The following is a 14,062-nucleotide window of genomic DNA, read 5'->3' as shown; positions in this document are numbered from 1 at the left end:
AGGCTGTTATAGTGCAGGGAAAGAACCAATAAGGTGATAATGTGTTGCTCAGGGATAAATTCTCCTGAATATCTGCTCCTGGCAAAATATTACAAAACAGAGGTAATTAATTCCAGGGAGGATAAAGCCTTAGATAGAAAGATTGTTTCTTTGATGTTCTCAGTATCCTCTCTAAACACTAAAATTCATAGAGAACATGTTTCCTAATATTAAGAAAAGACTAAGAAAAGCTTACTAGGTAACAGAAATATTTGTGTCTCTTGTTCTATTAGCCATAGACTAGGTTCTGAAGATCAAAAGATTCCCCTTAGTACCTAAGACTTTGGCTTTCAAATTTAACACAGCATTTTCTTTTATTTTGACTTGGTTTTCCAAGGCATTGGAGAATGCTGAATCCATTTAAATAAATTTGTGTCATCTTTACATCTCTGCTTCCAATAGAATTGTAGAGTCAGTAGGGACCTGAGAAATATGCACGATTTGACATTACAAGTAATGGTTATTTCTTATTACTAAATGCCTTGGGCATTCTCCTTAATTACAGGGTCAAAAATGGTAAGGGAATTAGAATTGCTGTTTTTTTTTCCTTCGAGTTTTTACAATTCTCTTTTCTTTTTTTAAAAAAATAAATTTATTTATTTTAATTGGAGGTTAATTACTTTACAATATTGTATTGGTTTTGCCATACGTGAACATGAATCCGCCACGGGTGTACATGTGTTCCCAATCCTGAACCCCCCTGCCACATCCCTCCCCATACCGTCCCTCTGGGTCATCCCAGTGCACCAGCCCCAAGCATACTGTATCCTGCATTGAACCTGGACTGGTGATTCATTTCTTATATGATATTATACATGATTCAATGCCATTCTCCCAAATCATCCCACCCTCTCACTTTCCCACAGAGTCCAAAAGACTGTTCTATTCACCTGAGTCTCTTTTGCTGTCTCGCATACAGGGTTATCATTACCATCTTTCTAAATTCCATATATATACGTTAGTATACTGTATTGATGTTTTTCTTTCTGGCTTACTTCATTCTGTATAATCGGCTCCAGTTTCATCCACCTCATTAGAACTGATTCAAATGTATTCTTTTTAATAGCGGAATAATACTCCATGTGTATATGTACCACAGCTTTCTTATCCATTCATCTGCTGATGGACACCTAGGTTGCTTCCATGTCCTGGCTATTATAAACAGTGCTGTGATGAACATTGGGGTACATGTGTCTCTTTCAATTCTGACTTTCTCGGTGTGTATGGCCAGCAGTGGGATTGCTGGGTCATAAGGCAGTTCTACAGTTTATTGTGATCCAAACAGTCAAAGGCTTTGGCATATCCACTAAAGCAGAAATAGAGGTTTTTCTGGAACTCTTCCTTTTTCCACAATCCAGCAGATATTGGCAATTTGATCTCTGGTTCCTCTGCCTTTTCTAAAACCAGCTTGAACATCAGGAAGTTCATGGTTCATGTATTGTTGAAGCCTGGCTTGGAGAATTTTGAGCATTACTTTACTAGTATGTGAGATGAATGCAATTGTGCCATAGTTTGAGCATTCTTTAGCATTGCCTTTCATTGGGATTGGAATGAAAACTGCCCTTTTCCAGTCCTGTGGCCACTGCTGAGTTTTCCAAATTTGCTGGCATTTGAGTGAAGCACTTACACAGCATCATCTTTCAGGATTTGAAAGAGCTCAACTGGAATTCCATCACCTCCACCAGCTTTGTTCGTAGTGATGCTTTCTAAGGGCCACTTGACTTCACATTCCAGTATGTCTGGCTCTAGGTCAGTGATCACACCATTGTGATTATCTGGGTCATGAAGATCTTTTTTTGTACAGTTCTTCTGTGTATTCTTGCCACCTCTTCTTCATAGTTTCTGCTTCTGTTAGGTCCATACCATTTTTGTCCTTTATCGAGCCCATCTTTGCATGAAATGTCCCCTTGGTATCTCTAATCTTATTGAAGAGATCTCTAGGCTTTCCCATTCTGTTGTTTTCCTCTATTTATTTGTATTGATCACTGAGGAAGGCTTTCTTATCTCTTCGTGCTATTCTTTGGAACTCTGCATTCAGATCTTTCCTTTTCTCCTTTGCTTTTTGCTTCGTTTCTTTTCACAGCTATTTGTAAGGCCTCCCCAGACAGCCATTTCACTTTTTTGCATTTCTTTTCCATGGAGATGGTCTTGATCCTGTCTCCTGTACAATGTCACGAACCTCATTCCATAGTTCATCATGCACTCTATCTATCAGATCTAGGCCCTTAAATCTATTTCTCACTTCCACTGTATAATCATAAGGGATTTGATTTAGGTCATACCTGAATGGTCTAGTGGTTTTCCCTACTTTCTTCAATTTAAGTCTGAATTTGGGATTAAGGAGTTCATGATCTGAGCCACAGTCAGCTCCTGGTCTTGTTTTTGTTGACTCTATAGAGCTTCTCCATCTTTGGCTGCAAAGAATATAATCAATCTGATTTCAGTGTTGACCATCTGGTGATGTCCATGTGTAGAATCTTCTCTTGCATTGTTGTAAGAGGGTGTTTGCTGTGACCAGTATATTTTCTTGGCAAAACTCTATTAGTATTTGCCCTGCTTCTTTCTGTATTCCAAGGCCAAATTTGCCTGTTACTCCAGGTGTTTCTTGACTTCCTACTTTTGCATTCCAGTCCCCTATAATGAAAAGGACATCTTTTTTGGGTGTTAGTTATAAAAGGTCTTGTAGGTCTTCATAGAACCGTTCAACTTCAGCTTCTTCAGCATTACTGGTTGGGAATACCAGACCACCTGACCTGCCTCTTGATAAATGTGTATGCAGATCAGGAAGCAACAGTTAGAACTGGACATGGAACAACAGACTGGTTCCCAATAGGAAAAGGAGTACGTCAAGGCTTTATATTGTCACCCTGCTTATTTAACTTATATGCAGAGTACATTATGAGAAACACTGGACTGGAAGAAGCACAAGCTGGAAATAAGATTGCCAGGGGAAATATCAATAACCTCAGATATGCAGATGACACCACCCTTATGGCAGAAAGTGAAGAGGAACTAAAAAGCCTCTTGATGAAAGTGAAAGTGGAGAGTGAAAAAGTTGGCTTAAAGCTCAACATTCAGAAAACGAAAATCATGGCTTCTGGTCGCATCACTTCATAGGAAACAGATGGGGAAACAGTGGAAACAGTGTCAGACTTTATTTTTTGGGGCTCCAAAATCACTGCAGATGGTGACGGCAGCCATGAAATTAAAAGACACTTACTCCTTGGAAGGAAAGTTATGGCCAACCTAGATAGCATATTGAAAAGCAGAGACATTACTTTGCCAACAAAGGTCCATCTAGTCAAGGCTATGGTTTTTCCTGTGGTCATGAATGGATGTGAGAATTGGACTGTGAAGAAAGCTGAGTGCCAAAGAACTGATACTTTTGAACTGTGTTGTTGGAGAAGACTCTTGAGAGTCCCTTGGACTGCAAGGAGATCCAACCAGTCCATCTGAAGGAGATCAGCCTGGGATTTCTTTGGAGGGAATGATGCTGAAGTTGAAACTCCAGTACTTTGGCCACCTCATGTGAAGAGTTGACTCATTGGAAAAGACTCTGATGCTTGGAGGGATTGGGGGCAGGAGTAGAATGGGACGACAGAGGATGAGATGGCTGGATGGCATCACTGACTCAATGGACGTGAGTCTGAATGAACTCCGGGAGTTGGTGATGGACAGGGAGGCCTGGCGTGCTGCGATTCATGGGGTCTCAAAGAGTCGGACACGACTGAGCGACTGAAATGAACTGAACTGAAGGCAGTTCTATTTCAAATTTTTTAAGGAATCTCCACACTGTTCTCCATAGTGTCTGTACTAGTTTGCATTCCCACCAACAGTTCCAGCATTCATTGCTTGTAGATTTTGGATCACAGCCATTCTGACTGGCATGAAATGGTACCTCATTGTGGTTTTGAATTGCATTTCTCTGATAATGAGTGATGTTGAGCATCTTTTCATGTGTTTGTTAGCCATCTGTATATCTTCTTTGGAGAAATGTCTATTTAGTTCTTTGGCCCATTTTTTGATTGGCTCGTTTTTTTTTCTGGAATTGAGCTGCAGAAGTTGCTTGTATTTTTTGAGACTAGTTTTTTGTCAGTTGCCTCATTTGCTAATATTTTCTCCCATTCTGAAGGCTGTCTTTTCACCTTGCTTATAGTTTCTTTTATTGTGCAAAAGCTTTTAATTTTAATTAGGTCCCATTTATTTATTTTTGCTTTTATTTCCAATATTCTGGGAGGTGGGTCATAGAGGATCCTGCTATGATATATGTCTTAGAGTGTTTTCCTATGTTCTCCTCTAGTAGTTTTATAGTTTCTGATCTTTAATTTAGATCTTTAATCCATTTTGAGTTTATTTTTGTGTATGGTGTTAGAAAGTGTTCTAGTTTCATTCTTTTACAAGTGGTTGACCAGTTTTCCCAGCACCACTTTTTAAAGATATTGTCTTTTCTCCATTGTATATTTTTGCCTCCTTTGTCAAAGATAAGGTGTCCATGGGTGCATGGGTTTATCTCATGGCTTTCTATGTTGTTCCATTGATCTATATTTCTGTCTTTGTACCAGTACCATACTGTCTTGATGACTGTGGCTTTGTAGTACAGCCTGAAGTTAGGCAGGTTGATTCCTCCAGTTCCATTCTTCTTTCTCAAGATTGCTTTGGCTTTTTTCACTCAGTGTGATGTCTTTTCCCCATTAAATGCTGTTGGAACCCTTGTTGAAAATTATCTAAACACATATAAAAGCTTTATTTCTAGACTCTCTTAATTCCGTTAATTTGTTGTCGGTCCTTATTCCAAAACTGGTTCTGTGACTGCCATTGTTTTGTGTAATGATGTAGAATCAGGAATTATTAGGCCAACCACTTTCTCCCTTTCCAGGTTGTCTTCGCAAAAATTTGGAGTCCTTGAGATTCCATATGAATTTTTATATTTCTGCCAAAAACTTTTTTTTTTTTTTTTTGTATTTTGATAAGTACTGCAGGCAATGGCACCCCACTCCAGTACTCTTGCCTGGAAAATCCCATGGACAGAGGAGCCTGTTAGGCTGCAGTCCATGGGGTCATGAAGAGTCCGACACGACTGAGTGATTTCACTTTCAGTTTTCACTTTCATGCATTGGAGAAGGAAATGGCAACTCACTCCAGTATTCTTGCCTGGAGAATCCCAGGGATGGCGGAGCCTGGTGGGCTGCTGTCTATGGGGTCGCACAGAGTCAGACACGACTGAAGCGACTTAGCAGCAGCAGCACTGAATCTGGAGGTCACTTATGGTCATATTAACATTTTAATACTATTAAATAACCCAGTTCATAAAAGTCTTTCCATATATGTGTGTGTTCTATAATATCTCTGAGTAACATTTTGTAATTTTCAGTTTACAAGATTTTTGTCCCTTTGCTTATGTTTTTTTTTCTTAACTATTTTATTCTTTATGATGTGCTTGTAAGTGGAATTATTTCCTTTATTTCTCCTGGGTTGTTCATTATGGTATAGAAATTCAACTCCATTTCATAAAAATCTCAACAACTTGGAGATAGAAGGAAGATATAATAAAGATACATTATGTCAATATTATTATATATATTATAATATATTATATATTGTTATATTATATATTATATAATATACATATTATGTCAATATATTGACAAAATAAAGTCCATATATTTACAGATTACAGGTAACAACATCCTCAACTTTGTTTTTTAATTTTTTAAATTTATTTATTTTAATTGGCACTAATTACTTTACAGTATTGTAGTTGTTTTTGCCATACACTTTGAAAGATTGAAAACTTCCCTATTAAAATATGGACGAAGAGGGCACACTCTCAGAAGCCTTTTTTAACATAGTATTACCATAAAAATTCTTGTGAAAAATTTAGAGTTTTCTAAGTATAACTCCTGTCAATTCTGAAAGTGAGATAATTTTATTAATTATCTCACTTTTTAAATTTAGTTTTACTTTCTGTAATAGTGCTTCTTTATTTAAAAAGGTTTTATTTTATATTGGAGTATAGCCAACTAATCAGTGTCACCAGTGGCTTAGTAGTAAAGAATCTACCTGCAATGCAGGAGACTCAGGAGAAAAGGGTTCAATTCCTGGGTTGAGAAGATTCACTGAGGACATGGCAACCCACTCTAGTATTCTTGCGTGGATCATGCAGTGGACAGAGGAGCCTGGTGGGCTAGTCCATGGTTCTCAAAGAACTAGATGTGACTGAAAATGAAGGCACAGTCATTAACAATGTTGTGATAGTTTCAGGTGGACAGCAAAGGGACCCAGGCATGGATACATGTATTCATTCTCCCCAAACTCTTTTCCCATTCAGCCTGCCAGATAACACTGAACAGAGCTTCCCGTGCTGTAGAGTGGGACCTTGTTGGTTATCCACTTTAAATGAAGTGGTTTAAACACATAGATCTCAGTCTTCCTAACTATCTCTCCCACATTGTTCTCTGCTGGCAACCATAAGTTTGTTCTCTGAGTCTCTGAATCTGTTGTGCTTTGTTCATTGGTATCATTTCTGTAACAGTGCTTCCAAGGGTATTCATTTTCTATTCTTTCAATCTCATCTTAAACATCTCCTTTTAGGAAAAATCATCTCTGGTTACATTATCTATAGTAGAATTTTCCCTCTTATTTTCTATCACACTACCTTATTTCTTAACTTATAAGAAGTGAAAAGAATAAAATTAATTTATTAAACTGTCTCTTTATTTATTGTCTGAATCATAAATAAACAACATCCATGCAGGAGAAAAAATTTGCATGATTTTCCATCCAATTTTAGGAATTGCTGATCCCTCATTTAATGTACAATTTCTGGCATAACACAGGTGTCCTAACCTTTTAAAAATTAATAATTGAAAAAATAATTACCTATTATCTCTAAAATGCTAACACATTTAGTTGTTTTTCTGATATAATTTTATATGTCTAACAAAATTTTAAGCTGAGAATAAGTTCAGCTCAGTTCAGTCATTCAGTCATGTCCAACTCATTGCCACCCCATGGACTGTGGCAATCCAGTCTTCCCTGCCCATCACCCGAAGCTCACTCAAATTCATATCCATCAAGTCAGTGATGCAATTCAACCATCTCATCCTCTGTTGTCCCCTTCTCCTCCCGCCTTCAATATTTCCCAGCATCAGGGTCATTTCAAATGAGTCAGTTCTTAATAAGGTGGCCAAAGTATTGAAGCTTCAGCATCAGTCCTTTCAATGAATATTCAGGACTCATTTCCTTTAGGATGGACTGATTGGATCTGGGAACTGGAATGTAAAAGTAGGAAGTCAAGAAACACCTGGAGTAACAGGCAAATTTGGCCTTGAAATACGGAATGAAGCAAGGCAAAGACTAATAGAGTTTTGTCAAGAAAATGCACTGGTCATAGCAAACATCCTCTTCCAACAACACAAGAGAAGACTCTACACATGGACATCACCAGATGGTCAACACTGAAATCAGATTGATTATATTCTTTGCAGCCAAAGATGGAGAAGCTCTATAGAGTCAACAAAAACAAGACCAGGAGCTGACTGTGGCTCAGATAATGAACTCCTTAATCCCAAATTCAGACTTAAATTGAAGAAAGTAGGGAAAACCACTAGACCATTCAGGTATGACCTAAATCAAATCCCTTATGATTATACAGTGGAAGTGAGAAATAGATTTAAGGGCCTAGATCTGATAGATAGAGTGCATGATGAACTATGGAATGAGGTTCGTGACATTGTACAGGAGACAGGATCAAGACCATCTCCATGGAAAAGAAATGCAAAAAAGTGAAATGGCTGTCTGGGGAGGCCTTACAAATAGCTGTGAAAAGAAACGAAGCAAAAAGCAAAGGAGAAAAGGAAAGATCTGAATGCAGAGTTCCAAAGAACAGCAAGAAGAGATAAGAAAGCCTTCCTCAGTGATCAATGCAAATAAATAGAGGAAAACAACAGAATGGGAAAGCCTAGAGATCTCTTCAATAAAATTAGAGATACCAAGGGGACATTTCATGCAAAGATGGGCTCGACAAAGGACAAAAATGGTATGGACCTAACAGAAGCAGAAGATATTAAGAAGAGGTGGCAAGAATACACAGAACTGTACAAAAAAGATCTTCAAGATGCAGATAATCATGATGGTGTGATCACTGACCTAGAGCCAGACATACTGGAATGTGAAGTCAAATGGGCCTTAGAAAGCATCACTACGAACAAAGCTAGTGGAGGTGATGGAATTCCAGTTGAGCTCTTTCAAATCCTGAAAGATGATGCTGTGAAAGTGCTGCACTCAATATGCCAGCAAATTTGGAAAACTCAGCAGTGGCCACAGGGCTGGAAAAGATCAGTTTTCATTCCAATCCCAAAGAAAGGCAATGCTAAAGAATGCTCAAACTACCGCACAATTGCATTCATCTCACATACTAGTAAAGTAATGCTCAAAATTCTCTAAGCCAGGCTTCAGCAATATGTGAACCATGAACTTCCTGATGTTCAAGCTGGTTTTAGAAAAGGCAGAGGAACTAAAGGTCAATTTGCCAACATCCCCTGGATCATGGAGAAAGCAAGAGAGTTCCAGAAAAACCTCTATTTCTGCTTTAGCGGATATGCCAAAGCCTTTGACTGTTTGGATCACAATAAACTGTGGAAAATTCTGAAAGAGATGGGAATACCAGACCACCTGACCTGCCTCTTGAGAAATGTGTATGCAGGTCAGGAAGCAACAGTTAGAACTGGACATGGAACAACAGACTCTTTCTCAACAGGAAAAGGAGTATGTCAAGGCTGTATATTGTCACCCTGCTTATTTAACTTATATGCAGAGTACATCATGAGAAATGCTGAACTGGAAGAAGCACAAGCTGGAATCAAGATTGCTGGGAGAAGTATCAATAACCTCAGATATGCAGATGACACCACCCTTACGGCAGAAAGTGAAGAGGAACTACAAAAGCCTCTTGATGAAAGTGAAAGTGGAGAGTGAAAAAGTTGGCTTAAAGCTCAACATTCGGATAACGAAGATCATGGCATCCGGTCCCACCACTTCATGGGAAATATATGGGGAAACAGTGGAATCAGTGTCAGACTTTTTTTTTGGGGGGGGGGGGCTCCAAAATCACTGCAGATGGTGACTGCAGCCATGACATTAAAAGACGCTTACTCCTTGGAAGGAAAGTTATGGTCAACCTAGATAACATATTCAAAAGCAGAGCCATTACTTTGCCAACAAAGGTCTGTCTAGTCAAGGCTATGGCTTTTCCTGCGGCCACTTATGGATGTGAGAGTTGGACTGTGAATAAAGCTGAGCACCGAAGAATTGATGTTTTTTAACTGTGGTGTTGGAGAAGATTCTTGAGAGTCCCTTGGACTGCAAGGAGATCCAACCAGTCCTTCTGAAGGAGATTAGCTCTGGGATTTCTTCAGAAGGAATGATGCTGAAGCTGAAACTCCAGTACTTTGGCCACCTCATGTGAAGAGTTTAGTCATTGGAAAACACTCTGATGTTGGGAGGGATTAGGGGCAGGAGTAGAATGGGATGACAGAGGATGAGATACCTGGATGGCATCACTGACTCGATGGACGTGAGTCTGAGTGAACTCCGGGAGTTGGTGATGGACAGGGAGGCCTGGCATGCTGCAATTCATGGGGTCGCAGAGTCGGACACAACTGAGCGACTGAACTGAACTGAACTGAACTGAACTGGTTGGATCTCTGTGCAGTCCAAGGGACTCTCAAGAGTCTTCTCCAACAACAAAGTTCAAAAGCATCAATTCTTCTGCACTCAGCTTTCTTTATAGTCCAACTCTCACATCCATACATGACTATTTGAAAAACCATAGCTTTGACTAGATGGACCTTTGTTGGCAAAGTAATGTCTTTCCTTTTTAATATGCTGTCTCAGTTTGTCATAGTTTTTCTCCCAAGAAGCAAGTGTCTTTTGATTTCATGGCTGAAGCCACCATTTGCAGTGATTTTGGAGCCCAATAAAATAAGGTCTGTCACTGTTTCCATTCTTTCCCAATATATTTGCCACGAAGTGATGGGACCAAATGCCACGACCTTTGTATTTTGAATGTTGAGCTATAGCCAGCGTTTCCCTTTTCTCTTTCATTATCATCAAGAAGCTCTTTCGTTCTTTGCTTTCTGCCATAAGGTTGGTGTCGTCTGCATATCTGAGGTTATTGATATTTCTCCCAGAAATCTTAATTCCAACCTGTTCTTCATCCAGCCCAGCATTTCATATGTTGTACTCTGCATTTAAGTTAAATAAACGGTGAAAATAGATAACCTTGACTAACTCCTTTTGCAATTTAACCCAGTCCATTGTTCCATGTCTAATTTCAACTGTTGCTTCTTGACGTGCATACAGATTTCTCAGGAGACCCATATGGTAGTCTGGTATTCCCATCTGTTAAGAATTTTCCACAGTTTGTTGTGATCCACACAGTCAAAGGCTTTGGCATAGTCAATAAAGCAGAAGTAGATGTTTTTTTCTGGAACTCTCTTGCTTTTTCGAGGATTCAACACATGTTGGCAATTTGACCTCTTGTTCCTCTGTCTTTCCTAAATCCAGTTTGAACATCTGAAAGTTTTCAGTTCACATACTGTGGAAGCCTGGCCTGGAGAATTTTGAGCATGGCTTTGCTAGATTGTGAGATGAATGTGATTGAGCGGTAGTTTGAATATTCTTTGGCATTGCCTTTCTTTGGGGTTGGAATGAAAATGGACATTTTCCAGTCCTGTGGCAACTGCTGAGTTGTCCAAATCGCTGGCATATGAGTGCAGCACTTTAACAGAGTCATCTTTTTGGATTTGAAATAGCTCAACTGGAATTCCATCACCTCACTAGCTTTGTCCATAAGTGCTGCTTCCTAAGGCCCATTTGACTTCGCATTCCAGGATGTCTGGCTCTAGGTGAGTGATCACACCATCATGATTATCTGGGTCATGAAGATCATTTATGTATAGTTCTTCTGTGTATTCTTGCCACCTCTTCCCAGTATCTTTTGACTCTGTTAGGTCTATAACATTTCTGTCCTTTATTGTGACCATCTTTGCATGAAATATTCCCTTGGTGTCTCTAATTTCCTTGAAGAGATCTCTACTCTTTCCCATTGTATTATTTTCCTCTATTTCTTTGCATTCATTACTGAGGAAGGCTTTGTTATCTCTCCTTGCTATCCTTTGGAACTCCGCATTCATATAGGTATATCTTTCCTTTTCTCCTTTGCCTTTAGCTTCTTTTATTTTCTCAATCATTTGTAAGGTCTCCTTAGGCAACCATTTTTCCTTTTTTTGCATTTCTTTTTTTGGGGGATGATCTTGGTCACTGCCTCCTGTACAATGTCATGAACCTCTGTCCATAATTCTTCAGGCATTCTGTCTATCAGATCTAATCCTTTGAATCTATTTGTCACTTCCACTATACAATCATAAGGGATTTGATTTAGATCATACCTGAATGATCCTGTGGTTTTCTCTACTTTCTTTTTTAATTTAATTTAATTTAATTTTTTAACTTTACAATATTGTATTGGTTTTGCCATATATGAACATGAATCTGCCACAGGTATACTTTCTTCTATTTAAGAATTTTTTTAATTAAAATTAAAATTTAATTTAAATTTAAAATTTAAGATTTTTTTTTTGCTCTATACAGTCAACAAAATCAAGACTGGAAGCTGACTGTTACTCAGATCATGAACTACTTATTGCCAAGCTGAGAATATTGAGTAGTAATTAAAAGAATGGAAAATCTTCCTACAACAGGTGCGGGAAATATATAACAAATAAGTTCACTGGGACAAAAACATTGGGTTGACTTTATTCTTGATTGGCTGTAGTACCATAAAGATTCTAAAGTTATTTTTCCATAATTATGTTGCATCATTATGATGTTTAAAACGAAATTTGGTCTAATAATATCTTTACCTGTAGATGTTATTTTAAAACTTTGTGGAAAATTCCAGTGTATTAATTAAAGCAAGAATCAGTCTTAGATGCATTACAATTTGAAGACTCCATGATAAATTCAACTGGAAGGGATGAAATGTCCCATAATCTCACCCTTAACAGGGAGAAGATGCTATCCACTCAGTGACTGTAATACATTTTTCAGGAGGTCATTTCTTACATTTAAAGCATGACAAAAAAATTACAGCAAAATCTTTCAAAATCTGAAATCAATTAGTCTGTCCATGTTAATGTGAGTGTGAGAAGAGCTAAACATTCAAATTCTATTTTTCATTTTGATGTTAGTAGGGAGTAAGTTGTGAAAAACTTCCCTAGGAAATGGCTAGTTGATATCTATCTATGTTTCTGTGAATATGGCGGATTTGCTGGTCATTTTGATATATTTCCTGATATGATAAACTATTTTTTTCCCTGTGTGCCATGGAACTCTTTTCAAATAATCTATATTTTATATAAAAATGAACTTCTGAATAATCAGAAGACTCAGTGGAGAAAAAGGACAGACTGACAGATGAAATAAACTGAAGCAATAAGGCAGAATTTGGCCTCTGTCATCAAACTGGATGAAAAATAATTTCAAGTGTTTATGAGTAACTTCAAATCATCCTTAGATTCTGAACAAACCTCCACAAGGTAAGACTAAAAGAAAATAATGAGAACAAGGCTCACAGTTGTATAACTTTCTTTTTGTAAGAAGTTAAATTACTTTGAAGTCAAACAAACTTAAATTCAGTTCTAGATATATCACTTAGAAATGTGTGATTTTGGGAAAATGAATGATATGTTCTGAGTGTTAAATTCCTCAATTATAAAATGACAATCACATTTCCTGTTATTGTAAATATTAAATATGATACATTAGACTATGAGTGGAGTGCATGATTGGAATATACTGTAGCAGTTTTGAGCAATAGAGTGATGTCATCAAAATAAAAAATTTGAGCTGCTTTAGGAGAACCAATTTTTAGAGAATAAACACACAAAAAAACTTTGTAGGAGGGTACTGCAGTAGAACAGGAAGAAATTAAGAAGGGAATGAAAAATTAATGATATATTTTGAAAGTAGAGTCAACAGGATTTAACAAAGTTTTATGAGAGTATCAAGTGCAGAGGACTGTAATTTTTTTGTCAGGACAATAGCATAGAAAATGATAGTATTTAATGAGATAAATAAAGAATGCTTCTTTAAATTTTGTATAGGAACTGCTTCTGTTTTTATGGAAAAGTTAAAAGCTAATTTTATAAATACTAAATTGTCAATCAACTGGATGTCAAAAACTAGAGATGTTGCATATATAAATTTGAAAATTGAGGGAGAAAGAGGGGCTGGAGACACAAAATTAGACTGCTGCAGCATTTATTGGTCAGGAAAAGGTAAATATCCACCTAAAGACCTAAGATGTATCAATGAGGTCTGAGACAATTCAAGACAGTGATCTTCTACTCATAGTTTAGTCAACTCACATTGATTATGTAAATTACCTTAAGAGAGTCAGAGGTATTACACATTTGTGACTTTATAAATGGTGCTTCTTTTCATGGAATTCTCTTCCCCTTTTTTTTAAATTTTTTTATTCTCTCATTAAAAACAACAGCAACAACAGCTGAAGCATTGCTTCCTTTGGGAAGTCTTCTCTGCTTCCAGTTTGATATACACCTGTGATGTGACTGTTAGCACTTTGTGAATATTCAGTTAATGGCTGGAATTGCCTGATTCCTCATTATGTGTCATAGCATTGAGGGTAGTGTTCTATGGCTTATTCAAGCTGGTAATTAAAATATCCATGGCACATTGGACCCAAAAGATACTCCATTCACATTCTTCTAATGAATGGATAAATAAAAATTTAAACATTTAATTCTTTACTCCCTTGTTTCATAGGTAAACTGGTTCTTATATGTGAATTCAGCTCTTGTAAGAACTAGATGGAACCAAGGAACAATTTATCTTAATTTGTCCTCTCAGGCCTCAAAAAGAATCCAAAGGAGCAAAAAGTACTTTTTGTCATGTTCCTGTTCTTTTACATTTTGACTGTACTGGGAAACTTTCTCATTAT

General features: G+C 37.5%; 1 protein-coding gene across 1 annotated transcript in view; it reads left to right on the top strand.

Annotated features, from left to right (window-relative positions):
• Positions 1–14,062, top strand: part of LOC123465559 (liprin-alpha-1-like) — a gene marked incomplete in the record, with an annotated part of 992,590 nt that overhangs the window by 385,420 nt on the left and 593,108 nt on the right.

The sequence above is a fragment of the Bubalus bubalis genome, chromosome 1, assembly GCF_019923935.1.
Source record: "Bubalus bubalis isolate 160015118507 breed Murrah chromosome 1, NDDB_SH_1, whole genome shotgun sequence".
In the NCBI taxonomy this organism is placed as follows: domain Eukaryota; kingdom Metazoa; phylum Chordata; class Mammalia; order Artiodactyla; family Bovidae; genus Bubalus; species Bubalus bubalis.
Note: the sequence above shows the minus strand (reverse complement) of the source record. Positions and strands in the feature narration are given on the sequence as shown.